General features: G+C 46.2%; 2 long non-coding RNA genes across 13 annotated transcripts in view; one reads left to right on the forward strand and one right to left on the reverse strand.

The window, feature by feature from the left end:
- Positions 1–73: 73 nt before the first annotated feature.
- Positions 74–23,017, reverse strand: part of LOC116235995 (uncharacterized) — an 87,685-nt gene continuing 64,741 nt past the window's right edge. For 7 of the 12 annotated variants that reach the window (XR_016468482.1, XR_016468488.1, XR_016468480.1 and 4 more), the window contains 5 exons: positions 22,924–23,016; positions 20,198–20,650; positions 10,866–10,933; positions 5,679–5,964; positions 74–5,048 (listed from right to left, as the gene is read on the reverse strand). This is a non-coding gene — a long non-coding RNA (uncharacterized LOC116235995). The remainder of the gene's footprint in view (positions 5,049–5,678; positions 5,965–10,865; positions 10,934–20,197; positions 20,651–22,923; position 23,017) is intronic. The other 5 variants (XR_016468490.1, XR_016468483.1, XR_016468485.1 and 2 more) reach the window with 3 other exon arrangements.
- On the forward strand, positions 9,823–11,717 carry LOC149917322 (uncharacterized). Its single transcript, XR_016468491.1, has 3 exons — positions 9,823–9,889; positions 10,031–10,140; positions 11,544–11,717. It is a non-coding gene; the product is annotated as an uncharacterized LOC149917322 (long non-coding RNA).

The raw sequence follows: 23,017 nt of genomic DNA on the forward strand, positions 1-23,017 counted from the left end.
TGAATCTTAATGCAGTGGTGGAAATGGGTTCGAGTTCTGCAGTACTGAGCATCCAAAGGAGCTATAGGTTGTTTTCAAAGGAGGCTCAGGCCATTTCCAAGAGCGATTGCCAGGGGTGTTGTGGCAGCTCTGTTTTTCCCCTGCCGCTTTCGTGTGCTGTCTGGGATCCGAAGGCACGCACTGCAGTGCTGATGACTAAAGGTTTCCCTTTCTCATCTTGTTCAAAAGCTTTTCAGGGGAACAAAAGAATGCTGATGGGAAAAAATAAGATGTAACACAGCGATACGGAACAATAGGGAAGTTAATTTAATGTGAAAGTTAAAGAAAACGGTGGTAAAGGGTCAAGTTGAACTTCTCCACGCCCTTCCCCATCTCCTCAGTACCCTGATTTATATTAGCTGTGTCTGACCCGAGCGAGGGCTGTGCCTAAATACATTATTTCCTTCCATGACATCAAAGCCTGCTTGATGCTACCCGCTGCCATCAAAGAGGACAAACACCTTGTTTTTATGGGCTGTGCGGGGTGGAGAGGAAGCAGCGAGTGGCTGATGTGCCCAGAGGAGGCCATTTCCTACACCCAACCCTTTTCCGAGTGCTTACAACCACTTTACCCTCTTGTAATATTGCAGCCAACCCAAACAGCTCAGCCCTGCCTTGGGAATGCCCTGACACAAAGATGCAGAGTCCTCTGCTCTGGCATTGAGGCAGAAGCATCTGAGGGTATCCCCAAGACTGGGAACACTGCTAAGAAATTCTTTTTCCCAATCATTAATTTTCTTCCCCCCCCAAAAAAAACCCCCAATATTGTTTCATTTTCACAGGACATTGTGAATTTAAGGTGCTGCTTTGCATCACATGGCGCTTTGTAGACAGGTGTTTACAGCAATGTGCAGGCATGGCATTATAATCAAAGGAACGTGCCTAAACCAGAGCTGCTGGGGAGCTGAGGGGGGACAAAAAGGGGACCCCACTCTATTCTTCCCACTATTCTCAAGTATGGGCAAGGAAAAAGTGGAGCAATTGCTTCTGCCAGCAGCTCTGCAGGCACAGGCTGCCCTTTCTTAACCTGCAAAGGGAAAAGGAGACCCCGTGTGTACTTAACCTAAACTTTGTTTTTATGACTCTCGAGGCATGTCTATGCATTTTCCTGTTTTTGCTTTGTTCCACGGGATCCTCAGCCAAGTTTCTGTCCCCTTCCAAATAACCCTGGCTCCTGAGCCAGCAATTCTTGCTCTCCACATACTTCAGTCCTCTACGGTGAAGACATTCGGTATCTTTGAACAACATAACATCTCTCCACCATCCACCACTCAACTCACTTGCTTAGAAATCCTCCAGGTTTTGAGGAAAGGAAAAGAGGAAATCCCTGGTCCAGCAGAGGGGGTTTGAGGGGATGGACAGGAGGATCTCCAGTGCAAAAGGGGAAATCTGGGGGGATGCAGGGGGATCCCTTGCCCAACACGAGGCATTTGAGTGATGGAGTGGGGCACTTGACTCCTACAAACCATCCCTGTGCAGGAGCCCCCCAGCAGTGCCTCTCCTACCCTTACCAGCAGGATGGGATGCATGGGGCACCCCAGGGGTGTCGCTGGCACTTGGAGCTTGGGGAGCTCCTCAGTGCCTTTGTTGACAACCTGGCCTGTGCTTGGCCAGCCTCTAAACTCAGCTCAGGCTCTGCCTAAAGCAACCCCACATCATCATCTATGTGAGGTGGGACGAGCATCCTGTACCAGCATGGGAGATGCTCTGGTATGAACCTCCCTGCCAGGTTCAGCATCCCACATCCCAACAGGAGCGTGATGCATTGCCATGCCTCCCAGGGCACGCTTTTAAAACTATTAATCTCCTGTTAAAAACACCTGTTCTCCCTATGAACCCAGTGGGATGGCAGGAGAGCATTTTGGAGAGCGTAATAAAAGACACAATAGAAAGGCAGGCTTTGATCTGCGGGAGGTAAGGAGTTCAGGCAGCTGTGCCGAAACCTCTCACACAGTCACTTCTCCTTCAGCAGCATCCTAACAAAGAGGATCTTGTGTCCACGATGCCTTGTTACAGCCCCTTCCCAAACCCCGGCCACCTGTCCATGATGTTCAAGGTTCCTCACCCATAACATCCAACAGAATCAGATTTCACGGCCCCAATGCTTGCAACCAGCTCCCGGGCTTTCCTCTCTATGACTCAAAGCCTCTTTGTGTGTTGTGGCTCAGGCTGCCAACAGCTGGTTCACATCCAGATGTGGCCCCACATATGTGGCTGAGGATTTGCTCATGATGTGGGGACCCTCCAGAGCATCCCTTCAGACCTGACTATGTGGGCCTACGAGTGGAAATGTGGTGCTCGTTTGCTCTTTGGATTCTGAGGATCAGCTCAGAGCTGCATCTTGTTGGCAGGATCCACCAGCCAGAAGTGGCACCATGACTCCCAGAAGCTGTGGACATCATTGTATCTAGCCCTGGGGACCTTTGGGTGTTGAAGTAGCACGAGTGTGCAATGCTGACATCCTGCTGCATCTTGCTGTCTGTTTTCATCATCAGCATTTCTCCCTTCTGAGCATTTGCACCATATTCACTTGAAAAGCTCAGCAGATGAGAAGCCAACGAAGCAGGATTCCAATCACAGTCAGCAAATGCCTTGCGCTGCACTTGCTGCATGCAGGTGGGTGCATTTCCACCTTGTTAATGCAGCTGCATGGTGCTCAGTCTGGAAGCAGACCCTCTGGTCAGCAGACACAGAGGCTTTAATCTTGTGTTTAGAAGTGGTTTTAAACAGGCCAGCCCTTCTTGCTGTGTTTGGTATATGCATGTAGCAAGGGGATACTCTCAGGTCATTACAACCAGGGATGCAAGCACAGGAGCAGGTAAGGGGAAAGCTCAAACTTGAACTACACCAGACCAGAAGTCCAAACAGGACTGGTGCTCACCTTGCCTTCCAACTGGGCCACTTTGAGGTCCACACATAATACAAAGGCCTCTCATCCCTCACAGATGAAATGAAGGTTTCATCTCAGCAAGACACCTGCATCATTTAAACCTGGAAGAGCTGACGCACTGAGGACTGCATTGCATGGGAAGCTTTCACCTTGGCAGGGGCACAGAAAGCAAACCAACAGGTCCTTTCTATCCTGATTTTCCCTGAGTCTTTGTAGGTAGGACTGCAGAGGAAGCACTTCTTGAAACAAGAACGGGAAAAATTAGCTCTTCTGGTCTGTTGCCACATACTTTCCATAAATGCTGGAACAAGGCGGGTCTGAAAAGGAAGTGAGATGGATACAAAGCAAGAGGAAAAAAGCTTGGTGACAGAAATCTAACTCCGCCAGACATGTCACACAATAAATATTTCACAGAGCAGGCTTTTCATCCAAGTCTCTGCGACGGAGAGGTCCTGTCCTACCTCTCCATGCATCACTTCCTCTGCCAGGATGAGAGGATGCCCCCAGCACTCCCCTCCCATCCCATGCAGGACATCTTCCTGGCTCCCCAGGAAACAGCAGGTAAAAGCAAGAGTCCTGCAGAGCCTCATCCTGCAGTCTTTTTTGCCAAATAGTGAGCCTGGGACCTCTCAACATGAAACAGAGTTTGCTTCTCCTAGCAGAAGTTTTTCGTTAGGGAGGTTTGGGTTTTATGACAAGCTTCATACATTCCTATAGATATTTTGTGATATTTGGTGATTTCACGTAAAATGAAGCTTTCTAAGAAAAGAAAAGACAGAGGAGAGCAAATGGAGAAGGCAGTACCAAAGAGCAGATAGGTGTGCACAGGTTGGATGGTAATGCTGTGCAACGGGGTTTGGGCATCAGGAGCCAGAGATACGGCAAGGATGCTCTCACAGCATTCATATAGGGAGTAAGCATTGTCAAAAGAGGTGCATGAGGCAAAAAGGGATTAGAAAGAGGTTACATCTAGGTCTGTGTAAGGGTGGGTTTCCCATTGCTAGATGCACATGAATCCACTGGTACTGTGGGACATCCAACAGGAGCAGCTTGCAGCGAGTTGGCATAGGGCCGAGAGATGCAGCCACCATAATCATGTTGCAAATTTGCCTCTGTGTTGGGAAGGATAAGGCTGGGCATAACCAGCTGGAAAAGATCCTCGAAGTGCTGATTTCAGGCTCGCCAGGCAATTAGCATCGCCATTGTCCACACTGGTTTACTCCTCTCACTGTGGGTTCTGTGACTTCTTAATCATGTCTTGATTGGCCTGATGGGTCTGCAGGATTTGGGGAGTGCTGACGTGGGGTCTGTGCTCTGCTGGAAACGACTGGTTTGATATCACTAATGGGGAAGTGGTGTGGGGAGAGGGGCTTCTAGCATGAGTTGGGACTTCAAATCTAAAAGGAGCATAGTAATCAATAAAGGCAAGTTGGTTAGAAGACTGGAACAATAGCATTCAGCATTAAAACAATTCCCAGGCTATAAAAAGAGACATGCACACTCCATAAATGAGGAACCGTGTGAGTTTATGACAACAACAGCAGGCAAGAGTGCAACTCATAACATCGCTGTTTGATCAGTATTCCTCAAATGGGTTCCAGGCTGACTATAAATGAGATCCCTACGTTCTGCTTTTAGTTCTGCCTGTAAGCCAAAACGAAGCATTGCACAACCCCAGCAGAAAGGGCCGGGCCTCAAGGGCACCCCAATGCCAACGTCCTTGGAAAACCAGCTATCTCCATCCCAGCACTCATGTTGGAAAAGGTGACCCATCCCAGCCCCAGAGGGGAGAGCAGAGCAATGAAAGCTTTGCTTCGCCTGCCAGACATCTCAAGCAGAATTACCTTCTGATGAAAGCATCTCTGCTGACATTTTTTCTTTTTCTTTTTTTTTTTTTTTTTGTCTTCCGGAATGCAATGAGAGCGGAAAAATCTCCATTCAAAATGAAACAGAAAGTTGCTCCTTTTCACCTCTTTTGTCTTCTGTGGAAGAGTTCAGTGAAGTTTCCTTTGCAAAATATTTTTCTTGCCCTTGCAGTTGTTTCAGCTCTCCCAGCTGCTCTGATTACTTACCACCTCCAAAGTTCCTGTGACATTTATTTAATGACCACAAGTGGAAGCTGAATGAAAAGAAAGTGTAATATTAGCAAATTATTACCAAATCATTTCCACCTTCTTTGAATGCCAGTATCACTGTGAATGGTTTTTTTCTCCATATTAGCCTAGTTAGTTAGTTTTGCCACACTGGTACCTACCAGCCTGGCATTATCATGCCTGTCAAACCTTGGCCCATTTGCCAAACTGGATGATCACTGTGGTCCTTTTTAACCCAGGCCATTCTATGATTCTACAACCTGTCCCATTCAGAGGGCTGGGATGTGAGCTGGGGGGCACACAGCAGCAGTGCTGCTCAGGATGGGACCCTGCTGGAGCCCTGCTCAGGAAGGTATTTTGGTATGGACCCAGCAGCTCCACAGTTCGCTGGCTGTTGGCGTAGCTATTTAATTTAAGCCACAAAGCTATTTATTCTGTCAGAACACTGCGCTTTTATTAGCCATTTATTTACAGTACGTGGCATTCCCCACGTGCACGACCTGCTCACGAGCACAGAAGGAGCCTATTTATTTTGGAGTCTTGTCTAATTTACACTAACTGTGGATCGGGGACCCATAAAAAGGCTGGCAAGCAAAGCAGAGCCAGGCTGTGGGCTCTGGCTACACGGCCACGACAAGGCACCATTCATCACTCACCCATAAACACGCTGAGATGGCCATGGTCTGGGAGCAGATCTGGCAAAGGTGGGTCTGTTTTTTAATGCTTGCTGCACAAATAGGTGTGTGTTGGCTGCCTTGGGTTGCTCCGTGTGCCTCAAAGTTGACATTGCTACAGCAGGGAGCTTTTACAAGCTGCACGTCACTGCAGCCAACCTCCTTGCTTTGGCCACGAAGACACAACTCCAAGTGCCCAAGGCAGTTTGGAGTTCAGTTCCCATCTACTGAAAGAATAGAAGGGGCAGAGGTGCAGCCACATTTCAACCTACGAGAGCAAAAAATAAAGAACATGATGATTAGGAACTGTTTTACAGCGTGCATTTCCTTCTGCAGCACCCCAAAGCATTTGCAGGGAACCCTGCGATGCCAAACTTCTGGGCACAGCAACAAATAATCATTGTTTAGCAGCCTTTTGTAATCCACCCAATGGTTTTTAAATAAACTGGATGGAAAATAATGGAGATTTCAAGCCCTGGAACCCATTATTCTTGCATGCCAAGAGCAATGCCACTAAGTGCAACAAGGACCCTGAAGTTAATGAAATTCCTGCCTGAGCAAACTTCTGTCATGCTGTTCAGTAAAATGACTTGTGCATCATAAAAGCAACATCACTCAAACTGTTAAAATGCCCTCTGTGTAACGTAAGGCGAAGGCACAGGAGGAATATATTTGTTAAATTACATATAACCGGTCATATAGACTTAAAATATATCTTTATTAGGTTACTGGAGGTTGTTGAGTTTAAAGCACGATGGTGAATTGATCAACTGCTGTGCCAGTGATAGAAGTCTCCCGTTTGAATAGAAGGCTGAAAAATTTTAACTGATTTCCATACAGAACAGCAATCCATCACCCCACCACGCCTGGAAAGGCTCCATTTCTAGAGCAGCTTTCTGTGAAAGTGCTTCATTGACAGTCAAATGAATAAATAGCTCAACCACTTCAAAGTCCCCGAAGGAGCATTTGTTTGAAGAAGGCATTTTTCGACAACAGCATCCACCCTGTTTCTAAAATTCCTCATAATCCTCCACACTGACTGAAGCTCTGTTTTGCGTGAGAAGAGAATTGTAGGGGGGGAAAAAAAAAAAAAAAAGCCTTCCAGACAGCTTTAATTAAGATTTATCTTGATTAAACACATTTCCAGAGCTGGATTTTTGAAGTCCTACCCTCTGTCCAAGTGGAACCGGCTGCAAGTTGAACTTGTGAGCTTTGCTGGCCTTTGGATGTCCATGCATGGGATGGAGTTTGGCTGCTGACATCTCACCTGCTGCATCCTGCACTATGCCAGAGGATGCACAGGAGTGATTTTACTTCTGCTGGATGAAGGCTGGAAGGTCTGGGAGTGCACATTTGAAGGGCTGACTGATTCGTTTCACCTCCACTCTCCCCCTCCTTAAAGTTTCTAAAGAATTTAGCTGGAATTTATTTTCGAGATCAGTGCCTGTGAGTAATCTACCCTGGCTAACTCCAGGTGTCATTTATCATTTTTCCCCGCTCCTTCGTTAATAGAGCTGTCTATAAAAGATCCAACAAGCCAGCAGCTTGTTGTGCCAGTTCACATCCATGGAGCAGGTGAGACCAGACCTTCATCTTGGGCATATTTGGAGCTTTCGTTGCTTTTGGATTAAAAACCCCCAGGATCAGCAGCAGCAGCAAAGCTGTTGATACACACTGATCACAGAAACAAAACCATTCCCCTTGGAGAATGCTGGTGTGCTGTCGAGCAACAAAGGCATGGAAAGCATTTCCAATTGCAGGTTAAAGGGAGGTTTCTTGGAAGCCATCACTTTGTTGTTCTGATTCACTGACATAAACCTGGAGGGCTCACTGTGTTTCTTCTCCCAGCTGCAGCTGTTTACCTCCTAGCTTATGTCTGGCTCCTGGCTGAGCATTGTGCAGATCCATGGGTGCAGCAGGGGCTTTGCAGTGATCCTAATGCATCCCACTGAGAGGCAAGCACCCCAAAATCTCAGCACTATGTGAATTGAATCTTAGAATAGAATCACAGAATGGCCTGGGTTGAAAAGGACCACAATGATCATCCAGTTCCAACCCCCTGCTATGTGCAGGGTCACCAACCAGCAGACCAGGCTGCCCAGAGCCACATCCAGCCTGGCCTTGAATGCCTGCAGGGATGGGGCATCCACAGCCTCCTTGGGCAACCTGTTCCAGTGCCTCACCACTCTCTCTGTGAAAAACTTCCTCCTAATATCCAACCTAAACCTCCCCTGTCTCAGTTTAAATCCATTCCCCCTTGCCCTATCCACTCTGTAAACAATTGTTTACATGCTCCCTGAGCTGTGGATTACTCAGCTCTCATTGCCCTCCATCCTCCATCCTCAGGCACTGCCCTATTGCTCTACACACCCATCCTACGGCTTGAAAAATACGAGCTGTCAAGAGCAGGCAGATGGAAAAACACCAGCAGGAGGGTGGCCAGCTGATGTCTTTAACACCTGTGGAGGTGTCAGCCTGGAGGATGGGTGGAGGGATGGACACGGTGTGCCTGAAATCACAGCACAGCCATCTCACCATGAGCCCCACTCCCCTTGCAGACATCTCTCCAACACACCATATTTTTTGCCAAGGGCTTAAGCCACTGGCAGTTCTTTTCACAGTCTTCTCCATCACCTCTGAAAATACCTGAGGCTGACCTTGAGCACATATCAGAGCTCAGAGAATAGTTTTAAAAGGCAGAGGAAGGGAGACTTTCAAAACAGAGAGAAACAAGAGTGGGGCAGGAACCTCCTGGAGAAGGTCGTGCTCAGGTGGTGGCAATTGTGGCTAGCACCTGTGACCTGCTGATGCCCCAATTGCATGGCCAAGAGGTAGGTCGCCCAGCCCACCCTCACCATGCCTCACAACCCATCTGCCTCCCCATCTTTTTGCAGGGGACTGGTGTTGCCTCGCTTGTTTCCAACACAGTTGCCTGTTCTTCAAGGCTTGCCAGCAAATTATGAAGTCCTTATGAGCTCAGTCTGCAGCTGAGTGTTAGGATTAGTCCAAGCCCGGGGCTGATTCAGACGTGGGTTGGAAATGTCCCAGAGGGAAAGTGAGAAAATGGGTGTGTGCTTGTGTAGAAATGAAAAAGCATCATTGCTTCTGCCTCTCCCAATCATTGTGCAATTGCCCTGCCTTGTGTCAGGCCCCCAGACGTCTCAGGAATGTCTGGGCTTGCAATGGCCATGGGATGGTCATGGCCCCAGTAAGCCTGCCAGGAGCCCACGTGCTTCCTCTCAGTGTGCAAAAACACAGATGAGGACAACTTGGAGACAAGAGGCTGGGAAGCCGTGATCTACAAGAGATGGTTGTGTTTAGTCCAGGCCAGGACAGCAGGCAGAGGGGCATGATAGCAACCTTCCAGCATGGAAGAGCTGTCATGGAAGGGCTGTTAGAGGGAGCTGGTCGCAGCTGAGACATGCTCTGGGTGTCAGCAAGCAGTGGGTTATGCCAGCTCATAAAGGCATTGAGAGTGAAGGTGTTTGGGAAGGCTGGGTCTGGATGAAGAGCAGCTGGGGACACTGTGACAACTTGGTATCCCCAGGCCCTGTCCCTCTCCCTGAAGTTATATCTACTGCTTCTCCTTGGTATAAAGAAAGTCTTTCCTTCTCATCTTGGGCTATGTCTGCCCTGCACCACTGGAAAGCTGCAAACAGCCCCATTTTATGTGTCCAGCTGTGCAGCTTTCTGCCTCATTTACCTTCCTGCCCCAACAACCAGAGAGCTGCAGCTCTTCAGGGCCGACTTTGGAGGACTTTGCAAACCGTTATCTCACGAGGGGTCTCCATTCCCTTTTAAAAACAGTGAGCACATGTGGCATTCTGTGAAGCAGATGGCTGGCTTGGCGCTCAGGCTGCCTGGACCCATCATCTCCCATGCACACACACACACACACATGTGCTTTCAGCAGTGCTGGGGATCACAACCTTGCAGATGGTCTGGGTGAGCTCTGTGCGGGACAGATAGATGGATGGACGAGGGGAATGCTCCAGGTCATTCCAAGTGTTTGGTATTCCAGGAATCTGGGGGGGATAAAGGGTTTCGTCTTGGGAGGATTTGTGATGAAATAACTGCAGGAGTTCCAGAGGGGATGTTTCACACCTGAGCTGAGAGTCAGCAGTGTGTGGACACTGGAAAAGGCTCCAGAGAGGGCAGAGGAGAGGGTAAAGGTGGTTCTGGGGAGCATCGAGGTCATTTGCTTTTCTCCTCCCCTCTCCCTTTGCTCTTGAGCTTGGCAGCCAGGCAGAGACGCCCAGACCAGATTTCCAAGGCTGCAGGATATGACCCTTGGCTGTGCCGAGCATCATCATCCACTCTGCCCCAATCCCCAGGTCCCCGCATCAGGGTCATGGACGGGTTGTCCTGATCTGGCCCAGATTTGTGAAGCTGGGTCCAGAAGGAGAGGCCAGCATGGGATGCAGCTGAGTGGGCTGCTGTCCAGGTGGGTGCAGCTGGGGGAAGTTTGTTTTGCAAAGCTGCTACTTGTCCCGAGGTTATTAAAGACACGCTTGGTGCATTATCTCCTATTTGGGACCATGCTGGTGGGCCAAGCATCACTGCAAAGCCAAGAGGAGTTGCTTTTGGGGCAACATAATTATATATAACATAATTCCAAGCAGGTCTGGGGTATATCCATGGCCTGAAGTGGGTAGCTTGTATGTATGTGTACACGGAGAGATTATATTATAATAGTTTCACAGATCACATTGCTTTCTTGTTTGTGTTGCCCTCTCTGTGTTTCATTCATTGCCTTGTTTTTCTTTTGCTTTCTGTCTGCAGCATCTTGGCTGTAGGGCCAAGATACCTCATCTTACCAAGAATTAGCCTTTATTTGGTAAGAATTTAAAAACACTGCATATTTTGCTGTTGCTTTTCCAGTAGCTAATATCCCCTGTTTAACTACATGCCTTTCAAAATAAAAGAGTCACAATGCAGCACAGCAGGTGGCTGGGAGGTAGCATCCATCCCCAGCCTTTGGTATGGCTGCAGTGCTTGGTACAAAACCAAGGGCCCTCTTCCCATCCTCAGTGCCAGGGAAATGAGATTGCAGGAGCTGGCCAGGACCCAGGGCTAAATGCAGCTTTAGAAAAGAGTTGAGAAGCTCCTGTAAATGAAACTCAGGGAAGAAGGCTGCCTCCGAGCCAGTCCTGGCAGAGAGGAACCTACCTCTGAATGGGGCTTTTCCCTCGTGTTTTCCTTCTGGCATCCTTCTAATATGACAGCAATTAAAAGCCCTGAAAAATGGATGGAAACAATTTAGAAGAGGTCTCTATTAGATTTGCTCTCATTAGCACTGCAGGCTATTTTTTCAGCTGCTAATTGACAGCTGCCTTCCATATGCAGCATCAAAAGACTCCAAGACATTACATCAAGGGTAATTTTAACCTGGACTGTCTCTTTGGGAACACTGAGAACCATGAGAAGAGCAACATGGAGCACACCACAGCCAAGGGAATGCCGAGTGCCTCGAGAAAGCCATGGGTCCCTCAAAACTTTAAGAGGAACCTTAAAGGAAGCGTTTTCCTAGACTGGGTTTTTTGCTCTAGGAGAGCTCCTAGAGAAGCATAATTCTAGCAGGAAGGTGAAAATCCACAAAAGTGGGTTGGCCAGCAGAGCCGAAGCCTGGATCTGTAGGAGAGACAGAGATGCTTGGATGGATGTTCAGACCCCAGGACGCCACAGAGCGAGCAAGAGAGCTTGGAAACATGATGCAGAGCCGTGTGCTAGGGATATTTATGCTGCAGCAGCCTTGGAAAGGAGTGGAAAGCTAACAGCTCTATATGCCAGGGAGGGCATTTGTTGTTTAAACAAATCATTCATGAGCTGCTTGGTTTCTTTTAGCAGAGCCTTCTTGGCACCCGACCCAGACTTGCTAAGAGAGCTGGCTCCAAGACTTCTACAGAAAGCATAGAAGACGTTCTCAGGTTTTGGCACAGGGTTACTTTTTAGCCATAAGAAGCTTCTTACGTTCAATGGCAGTTGAACTGGGACCTCCTTCCTTGGGTCAAGGATAAACCCAACACTGTGCTATAGCAGGATGCCCTGCGTCTGGCTGGCATCGCCTTGGATGGAAGCTTTGCTCTGGCTTTTCTTCTAGCTGGAGACTGCCGTGCACCAAGGCTATTTAGCTATTAGATGGAGATGCTATTGCTCTAAAGAAGTCATTCCTTGGGCATAAGGAAACAATGATGGTTTCCCCAAACTGAGGGCAGGCAGTTATCTGAAACACAAATAACCAGCACAGGCCACTGATGGCTCTGTTTCTATTAAAGATAAATATGTGAGAGATCAAGTTCTACAGCTAACTTAGCTAATAGTTGGCAACACAGCTGACATCTCTACATAAGCTCGCCCCTAAATAACTGAGCTTCAGAGCTGGCCAGGAGTTCTCCACTGAAATAGCTCTTTTGGGTAGACAAAAGCAATTTCTGCAGAGTTGGAATTTTTCTGCAGGAAACTGTTTTGGAGAGTTCCATTTTCCCTTGGGAGCAAACAGCAAAAGAACCCACAATCCTAACAACATTAAATTTCAGTTGGGTTTCTTTGGGATGAAAGCCCTGAAGCTTGAAAAGCTTAACCAAGATGTTGAGTTTTCGCCAGTGTACAATGAGTACAGCATTAACCAGAATCTCTAAAAATGTGGCCTTGCTGCTATCTGTAAGCTGTTATCCTGGCTACATTCAGATTGTTTCCCATGATACTTTCCATATTCCCACTTACCTGGGTGCCATAGGCCATGGACTAATAGCCTGCTGGGACAGATAGCCTTGACAAGACTATCCATAGCCTTGAGAAGACGAAAATCTACATCTAAATCAGTTGAAAGTTACAACACAGGAATCATATATTGGTCCAATATAGCTGCCAAGTAGGAAATTACTGTTATTTTGAAAGATATAAGCACCCAGCAACAGGAAGAGGAATCAGAAGACAATGTTTTTCAAATACAGATGGTTTCATTTGTTGTACAGGAGCACAGGATATCATCCCTCCACTGTGTACATGTCCATATGGGTCAGTTAAATGGATTTAGGATATGAGTTCTCTGTCTTCTGGATATCTTGGTGTAAATTCCCATATGGATGCTTTTATGCTGATACACAAGTACCTTTTCCTGTGCAGATAATCTCATTTGGAGGAATTTAAAATGAGACTCTAGTCCTGCCCTAGAATAACCATTCTTCTAGGGGAATCTACCCACACAATCCAACTGGGTTATCTGCCAGAATAAAAAAGAAAAGAGCTTTTGGAACTATGCTATGCTGGGCTGACTCATAGCCCACTGAGCATCCCTGGGTGTCCAGCATGGATATAACATGACAAATGTGCTAAAGCACAAGCCCTCACAGGCAAGAGACCTTAAAGTATGACTTCACTGTATATTGTAGTTCTCCAAATGTGAGGCTTTACAGGACATGCCATGGCATTTGCAATAACACGATAACGAGGTGCAACCTGAAAATCTTAGTAGCTCTCACTTGGCACTTGGTTAACTCTGCTCACTGACCACCAGGAGCAAGACCATCAAGTCCAATTGTCTACTGAGCCTCATCACCAAGCCATACATCTCCAAAGCACCTCCAGGGATGGGGACTCCACCACATCTCTGGGCAGCCTGTTCCAGTACCTGAGCACCTGTTCTGTGAATAAATTCTTCCCAATATCCAGTTTAGCTTCACTTGAGGCTGGATGGGCAGTGGGGGAAGGACTGGGCTCCATCCCCATCCCCATTGCTTGTGACTTTGGCAGGTCACCACCAGGCTGTTTTCCCATCTGTGATACAGGGACAAGAAAGTGTCATACTGGAGTTAGCTGGGTTTTTAATAGAGGCCTCTGGCTGAGATGTTGAAACAGCCCAGGGGATTGAGAAGCCCATTTATTCTGTACAATTCAAAGCAGGCAAATGACTCAGATTTCCTCGATGCTTTTGAACATTAAAGTTAGAAAAAAAGCTTTCTCTAAAGCATTTGTCTTGAGGGAAGCAGCCATTGGAATATGAGTCTTTCTTTTTCCAAGTACAAACGAGAGCAAATTACCAGTGGAGCCAAAATGGGGTGGTTTTCTTTCTTTCTTTTTTTTTTTTTTTGACTTTTATATTGAAACACATCAGATACAGATCTGAACATCAACTGCTCTGCATGCAATATTTGTGGTAGGAAAGCAGCCGATGCAATGGTCAGAAGGAAACATTTTGACTATATGGGATGGAAATGTTTCCATAATTTCCTGTTGAAACCGTAGGTGAAATCGATACGTTTTCCCAAAATGTTTGGATTTCATTAAATTGCCATTGTTGGCCAGCTCCAATAGTAGCAACGGCGTGGGTTTGGTTTAAACAGCCAATCAGACAGAAAAGATTTTCTCCAGCATTGCCACATATTACTTCCTAGGTTTGGTTAGGAAGGGAGTGAAGGACAAGATATAAGAAGGTCATGGCAGGATGTGGCCTGTCCTGGGCTGGGGAGCAGGGGAAAGCTGCAGGAAGGCACCTTGCAATAGGGCCAGGGATTGGGATGCTCCAGTGCAGGTTTGTAATTAATCGCGCCATTCTAATTCAGGGCAGCTGAAATACAGAGGCAGCAGAGGGCATTTAATGGGCAGTAGCAAAGCACTGTGAAAAGGGAGACTGCAGAGTGAGGAAGAGGATAAAAATGAAGCAGAAGGAACGCTAACATTTCTTGGCTTTTTATCCGTATGCCGAAAATATTTGATCCCACACAGGGGCAGAGAACTGAACTGTATAAACTCTTCCTTCACTTCCAGCCCTTTTTTTTTAAGGCAAAATGGATACATCTTGTTTTCATTCTGACTTTTACAAAATCTGATATGGTTCTACGACTTCATTAAAAAGACATTTGGAAACAAACAAACGCAAGGCTTGACCAAAATCTTTATAAGCTAATTTCTCTCCTGGAAAGATTTCATTTTGACAAAGGGGAGTTTACCAAAGGGGAAAAAATAAATCACTCCCTTGGAAAGCGTTCAAGCTGCTCTTGTTTTCCTCTGCTCGTTGTTTACTGCACTCTCAGACATAGCAGCAACACCACGGCTATGCTTTTAAATCAGAGCCAAGTTGATCCATTACCCCACCTATAGACCTTGTGGCTGTGAAGACAGACTTTAACCCAGGGTTGGCATTGGCTGAGTGCAGTAGCACTTCACCCAAGTCTTCACTTGTTATTACTTCCTAATCAAAAGTCCATGGCCAAGTAGAATCCACAGTAAACATTTCCTTCCAGCCAGAATGGGTGATGGATGGCGATAATTAGTTCTCACCTGAGATATTTTTTCTTCTGCAGGCCGTTGGTCCAATGTATTGGAAACCCTAAAAAATAGAGAGGGAAAAGGAGACCAAGAGCTCCACTTGCTGATGTGAGAGAAGCCAAACTGGGATGGATCACTTTCGCTTGAATGCAACGTTTTTAAAAGGAATTTGTGAGAGAGATACGCAGAGGAAAATTCCTAACAACATAAAAGGGAAGAAGGGATGGCTCATAAAAGAGCAATTCCCTCTGTTTTTTTTGGCAGCCCAACCAAGCTCCCCAAATGCAAGGTTGTAAAAGGACTCCGCTCTGCGCAGAAGACAATAACAAGCAGGTGTTATGGAAAATGACCCTTCCCTGAGCAGATTTATTCCTGCCATCTCGTCTGCTTCTTAAATCTGTTTCCAATGAGCAGATGCAGCCTCAACCTCGAGTCCAACAAACGTGTACAGGTGCTCTGTTTTGTGATGGAGCTCGTGTCCCTCTGCCAGCTCACTGCCAACAGGTGTCACGCCATGGACACCTTCCCACCACCTCCCTGAGCTGAGCTCCTCACCATCTGGAGCATCCAGCAACCAGGCACAAGAGTCTGTATAGAAGTCAGTGGCTTACCACCACAAATGGGATGAGCATGAGTTCCCCAGATGTCCTAAGTATCTTGCAGCTTACAAGGGTCTCAATCATTCCATCCAACGGGGGCTCTATCAGCTCCAAAAATCAGAAAGCATATTTCTCTGCTCTGCCATTGCAAGTGTAAACATGCTGAGATTTCTCCTACAAAGAAGCAGCCAGCCTTGCATAGGGGCTGGTTTGGAAACCAGCTCTTGATTTGCCTACATGCAAATGTTGAGGTGGCTGCCACTCAGGGACATCTTCAACCCAATATGAATAAGAAACATACAAAACAGACCAAAAAAAAAGCAACAACAACAACAACAAAAATGTGGTGGTGGGGAATATCCTGTCCTTGCACTGTGCAAAACTCAGTTATATTAGGTCATACTAAAGAATGGAAATCTTCATAATCTAGTTCGTTTTTCCTTATGTCTGAGTTCCATGTTTTGAAACAAAATGTAGCTTCAATTGGAACCAAGAAAGGCAAAGACCAGCCAGAATTAGCAACTTTGGCTTGGATTCATGCTGCTGTTTTCCAATAGTCTCTCCTCAAAACCACAAATTAGCGCTGTGTGACTTGAAAACAGGCTTTGCAGATGGGATCCTGGTTGTGGGGATTTTCATGCAGGCTAAGGGTGAGTCCTACAACAGAGCAACAGGTTGGGGGCTGGTTCTTCCCTCTTTCCCAATTCCAGGTCTCTCCAATGTTCGCTTCCAGCTTTTCTTGTCCTCCATCCTGGTTTTGCCAATGGCAATAACCTACACCAGAGGGAGAAATCCTCCTCAAAGCTGAACGCTTCTCTTCTCAGCTTTCTGGGATGGGTTTCCAACCACTTCCTACTCAGCCTGGGCTGCTGATTGTTTTCCTGCAGCCTGTGGAGGATTCCTTGTGCATGCGCAACGTGTCTCCTTCTACAGCTGAGCAGTGGAAATAAAACAATAACCTGAAAACACAACCCAAACCCGACCACGAAACACTTCTTGGAGACTTTTGCTGACCATAGCATTTCCTCAAGGTGGGATGAGGAAACGCAGAGAGGCTCCTGGTGGCACCTCCCCAGTTTCTCTGCAATCAAGAATTAAAATATTTGTTATCTCCCACGCTTGGTGGTTCTGGTTCAGGTTCAGCTGTGAGCCAAGTTCAACTTCTGCTGATGGGGAAAACCCTGCGGTGCAGCCTGTGCTTGCTTTGACTTGTTGCACTGACGTTGCTTTTTTGCATAGGCAGGAAATCAAGCATGAAGGTGCTCAGCCCCTCGGCATCAGTCTCTTTTCCAGCAAACAGCCCTAATCCTCTCTGCTTGACACAGTTTGGATCTGTTTGACACAGTTGCTAAGATTGCACTCAAGTCACATTTAAGCGTGTGCTTAAGCACTGCAGTGTACTTAATGTTTGCACAGAGGTGTTGTGCAAGAGCTACTCGCTCCAGGTCCCATCATTCTTGAGGATTTATGTGCTGACAGAGGTTAAATAGATGGAAAAGAAACCACTGGGCCATTGAATCTAGAATAAAGCAATGATAGCACCTATAAATTAGAGCAGTAAAGGATTTGGACAGAAACAGCGATGTTAATTGCTGCAAGCTTGGCTAAAGCACCCAGATGTAATGAGGGTTTTTGGTTGGTTTTTTTTTTTTTTTTCCTTCTTAAAAACAACCAATTTCTGACATTCTGAACTTGCTTTTTGCTGAAAGGGGGGTAAGAACCATTTAGGGCTTTAAAGCAATGAGATGGTTTCATAATGACTAATCTTTGGAAAACATGGAAAATTTTGTTCAAATAAACCAAAAGGCTGCAGTAAGCCTTCAAACAAAGTCGAAATTAATCTGTCAGAAATGTTCTCTTTGGCTCCAAGAACTCACGGAAATGAGGAAATTTAGAGTTTGGAACAAAAAGCTGAATTATTAGCCCAAGGTAAGTGGTTAATGAGTGCTAAATATACATGTCAAGGAAAGATATACAAACTGAAAGTGGCACTTCTCAGTGATTATGTAGGGCGGGAATGGCGATAAATTAAACCCATCAAGCTGCCCTTTGGCATAGCCCAGCACCATTAGAGCCAGCAAGCTGCAGTCCTGCTCCCATGGCTTTGCCCATTCCTCCCATTCTCATCCCCCTGTGCCCACAGCTGCCCATTGAATCCTACCTTTTGTGCACCCAGGGCTGAGGCTCACAGGTGGTGGCCTTTCTGCTGCTGTTTGTGTGTTTTTATAGGGGTGAGGGATGGGTTGGAAGCACGTATTGCCTTCTGCTGCTGGCTCAGATATCCCAGCTGCCACTGCATGGGTTCCTTTGAACTGTGATTTATCTGCAGAGGAGTATGGAGGGATGCCCCAGTCGCACTGTTTAAACCAGACCTGCCAACCAGGCTCTCCTTTCAGCTCCCTGTGCCCCTGAGACTAAACAAATTTGGGCTCAGCTGAAAGGCATTGCCCGTGCCAGGGGATTTGTCATCATCTCTTGAGCCTGGGGGATGCAGGACCCCAGCACAAGCACAGCTCCCGCTTGAAGGGGTTGAAGAACCCCAGGCGTTGTTTTTTTTTGGATGTTGGGAAATGGTAATAAATAAGGCCAAAAAGCAGCACGTGTGAGCACTGAGTCAGCTTTGGACACCAGCAAAAGAGATGATCTCAGAGTGGATGGGACCTCACTAGGGAGGTGGGGCAGGACGTCACATCAGCCTCCAGGGGAGATCTAACCCCAGACACAGAGCCTTGTGCTGGGCTTTGGGACCCTGATTTCATCCTGCTGCTGTCCTGTCCCTAAAGGAGTATTTTTACTGCATTTGGTTTTCAGTCATCTGATGGATGTGGTGAAAGATGCCTTCCCTGTGAGCAATTTCCAAGCTGGACAGGGTGCCCTCAGGCTTTTAACTTCTCCTTCCAGCCCTCCAGATTCATAGAATTCATAGAATATTCATAGAATAGCTTGGGTTGGAAGGGACCTCAAAGATCACCCAGTTCCAAATCCCTGCCCCTTACCTTTGGGCAATTTTTGGCATTGCCATGGAACATCTCCTGCAAAGCACTGCCCGTGGGTGTCTTCCAAGCTGATGGCTGTTTCTTGGGCAATCCAGAAAATATCCTTCAGTGTGTCCCCATATAGACTGCCTGCAGCTGTTCTGCTCAGCAAGAAGATGGGAAGCGTGAGAAAACCTGAGCTCTGGACTCAGGTTTCACAGAGCTGGGAGTGAGGGGGCCACGAGAGGGTGGGGAAAAGCCACCCAGTCCTTTAGATATTCATGAAAAAGGGGATGGAAGGAGGGATGCTTTACAGCCTGGATTGGGAGGGACTGAATGCCCCAGCACAGTTGTACTAGGGGCATGAAGTTAAAGGAAGGGATTTGAGGGATTTAACCTGCTCCTGCTTTATTGAAATCATGGGCAGCCTGGAAAGATACTTTATTTTTTTTTTAAGAAAGGTATGAATGGGGAGAAAGCACTACTCACTTTTCACAGAAGGGACACGCTGGATAGAGAAGAGCACATCTGGTGGGAAGAACCATAAAACACCCACCCACCATCAGCAGCATCACGATGCCATCCTATGGCTGTGATGTGCTTTGGATGTCACGTGGTGCCAGGCACGGGGCAAGAGATACGATCCAAGCCAACCTCGTGCTTCTGCCACGTATCCTTTTTTTCCCCATTAAACAGGATTTTGTGATTATTACAGTTTTCTGCTAGGAGGCGAGTCTTTAGCAGAGCAATCGGGTGTGCTCAGTGTTTAAAAACAAGAGCTGTGAGCCTGCACTTCTAATTTATGGGCAGGATTTTACCAGTTGGATGAGCTTGTGTTGTTCTCCTATCCCCTCCAGGCTGAGGACCCCAGAGTCAGCCTCTGTGTGAGCTGCAGCTGAGCAGATGTGAGCAACTCACATTTTAGGAGAGGGGGAAGAAGCGTCCTGATAGCTACAGAAAACAAGGGGTGGAGGATGCCATTGCAAACAACATGTTTTTTTGGAAGGGGCTGACCAGGATTCACTTGGAGGCCAAAATCCCTTTAATCAGTAGGCTGCATTTTCTTCTCCTGCTTTATTTCTTGTTGCACGACAATGTGCTCAAGTGAAAAAAGCTATAGGCAGACCATGATAAACTGAGTCTCCTCCATCTTTCTTCCAAATCCTCCAGAGGTATTATTTCATCCTCCTCATGATACAGAAATAATATTTACCTCAGCTGCAGCCAAAATACAGCATCCGCAGTGCAGTGCATGCGTGCACGTCTGTCACACATCTGGATGCCTGGGATGATGTAGAAGAGTGCAAACGCAGCCCTGTAATGTGAATCTAGCAGGAATGGCTGGCCACCACCCAAGGAAAATGGCCAACCCGTCAGTGAGGAGCGAAGGAGGTGGTCAGCCTTCACCCCATGCGCTCACACCGTGCCTGCCAAAGCAAACTGCCTGCCCTGACCCTCCCTGAGATTCCCAGCACCACCACGGTTCTGTAAGCAAGCCACGGCGATTCTTGAGTTATCTCAAAACACAAATAAAATCAGTGTGATGGGAAAGCCTTAAGACGGAGTGGTCTGTGCTGTTTCCCATCTCCTCCTCACGCGGGGGGATGTGAAGCTCCCAGGCTTCTTTCCCAAGGTCTGAGAGAACATGCCATGGACCCACCTCCTCCTAATGCCTTCCACGTAGAGATACATGGCTGCATAAGACCAGGGTCCCATCACCACTCAGTTCTGTCGGTTGTCGGTTGGACTAGATGATCTTATAGGTTGTTTCCAACCTTGTGATTCTATGATTCTGCCTATTTCTCCCAATTCTCCCAAGTAAACACATATCATGAGACAGTAAAGGCATCTCTAGAGAGACAAGAGGTAAACACAGGTATTGCTGGAGATTTTCCATTTTTTAGCACCTGAATTTCTCATTTTTTCCTTGAGAACATGGGACTTTTTCTTACTGTTTGTAGACTTCGCTTGCAGGGGTCTTTTAATCTGGTAGAGAGGCAGGCAAGAAAATCCAAGCCTACAAAGTCAGTCTGACAGAAGGGAATTATGCAGCAAGTTGATGTGATGGAGGTCTCTTATTACCCAGAATGGTTATTTTGACCTTGTTTGCAGCCTGAAAAAGAAAAAAAAAAATAAAGGAAGAAAAAAAAATTAAAACAATATGATAAATTTGGTCTGAGTGTTCGGATAGTCAGATTAGTAACTCACTCTGGACACATCATTGGAAATGCTCCTACCATTTTGATTAAGCGATTTCCGTAGCCAGTAATTTCCTTCCATCAGTGTAATAATTATAATGCTTAAGAGATGTTTGGGAAAAGGAGGAAAATCAACAAAATGTGGTGTCAGGCTGAGGACAGCCTCAGGTGACAGTTCTTTGAGATGTCCATAGCCTGTCCTGGTGGATACTAAACCACCTTGCCCGTGCCTGGTTGTGTTGAAACGAGGCCAATGATTGCTCTGATTTTAGCAAGAAGTAATGCTTAACTCCATTAACTCCAGCTCTTGGTTTGCTCAATCAGTCACATTCTCCAATGATATTAGCATAACCGGCCAGAAATAAATCCAGCAAATATTTTGAGCATTCATTCATATTTGCCTTCTTGCCATCGAAGACCTGTGGACAGGAGGCAAGAGACACGCTGGCTCATGCACAGAGTCTGCAGTTAAAATGAAACATTTTGGAGGCCTTCAGATGTTGGCTATTGGGAAAGCAGTAGATTTGCAGACTATTGGGGAAGTTCTGTAGTAAGAACTATTATTGATAGGCGAATGGTTGGACCAGATGGTCTTGTATATCTTTTCCAACCATAGTGATTCTATGATTCTCTGCACAAAAACTTCAGCGGGTCTTTGGTCACTGTTCAAGAGCCAAGATTGGAGGCAAACATCTCAATTTTCCAAAGGTAGTCCCACAACCACCTCCTCCATGTAGCTCAGAGATGTCTTTGCTTCTCCTTGCCAAACCTTGGGCTGGTTTCACAAGAGCTACGTAACCCTATCGATGGGAATTAATGCCCGTCTGTTTGAGGCACACAGTGCAGCACTCTTCATAAAAACTAAACTGCCAGTTCATAACTGGGTAGCGAGGGAGTGGAATTTTGAGAAGGGCTTATCTAAAATGCTAAGAAAAAGAGGATTTAATATCACAGCTGGTGATTTTCTAATTAAAAAAATCTGTTGAGGAAAAGGAACACAGGAAAAAGCACAGAGTAAATCCACGCTAATTCTTTGCAATGGCTCAGTTCCTATAACTTCTGAATTAGCTAAAAAGCAAAATAATGGATCATAAACACGATTCTGTCATTGAGTAACTGTGGACTGGTTTACAACCATTCTTTCCTGAATATAATTTTATTTTGTAAAGCAGAGATGGCAAGAACAAGACCCTTAAGATGAGAAAGCCTACACAACTCTGCAATTATAGTTTGTTTTTTTTTCCTCAGTGAAATGAGAAGTATTTGTAGGTTTTAGGATAGAAACAACATATCATAGGTTATTGCTGCTAGTTAATACAGGTCTCATTGGACAGTTTTCCACTGTAAAATGATGTTCTCTGAAGCTATTCTGCTTTCTGAGAGCACTGTGTTAGTACCTATGATTTTATCAATCTACCACTTTGATTTCATCAGCATATTTTATCTTCTACATTGAAGTCTAATGTAAACTTACATAATTCCTATTAACATAGTACAGTATAAATCCAACTGTTTTGACTGGTGACTGATTTTCTTTTCGCTTTAAAAATCACCGTGCAGGCAAATTTGAATTTGATACTCCGTTCCGGTACAAAAGGAAAACAAATTTTCCTTCAAATTTCTTTTCAAAATAAGAACATTTGCATAAAAGACAAAATCTGTTTCCCACGTGTCTCTTATTTTTAACACGATGATGCCTTCGGTATGGCGTATCTTCACATCATGCAAGATGATTAATTCAAATTGGCTCAGGAAGGAACAGTCCATGAATGCTACGAGCTAGATGGAAGAAAAAGCAAAAAAAAGGCAACCAACAGAGTATGTTGTTGGCAGAGCTGTGGATTCCATAGGGAGGTCAGAGTTAGGTCTATTTTTTTTTTTTGGTCATGTCTTTATTAATGACATGAAAATGCAACAGGATACAGTAGTAAAACAAGGAGAGGGGAAAAAAAAATTGCTAGTGAAGCCAATAACAGAAAAATAGTATTTCTATGAGGTTACTACTTAGATGACACCTGAAAAAGCACGTTCCTTTTTGGGCACCCAACTCCGTAATTTGGAGGGAGCTCATAGAAGAACAACAACAGTGGTGGAGATGGAGGTGTTGAACTTGGCTCAAGGAAAGATTGGCTGGAGTAACAGGCTGTAAGTGCTTAAAGAAAACAAACACCCTGGGAGAAATCCTGACCTGGTCAAAGCTGATGTTGAGACTTCCATTGACTTCAGCGTAGCCAGGATTTCACACCAATGAGGAAGAGGAATTATTTGGTGGTAGGGAAGGC

The sequence above is a fragment of the Phasianus colchicus genome, chromosome 7 (assembly GCF_987193195.1).
Source record: "Phasianus colchicus chromosome 7, bPhaCol1.hap1.1, whole genome shotgun sequence".
In the NCBI taxonomy this organism is placed as follows: Eukaryota; Metazoa; Chordata; class Aves; order Galliformes; family Phasianidae; genus Phasianus; species Phasianus colchicus.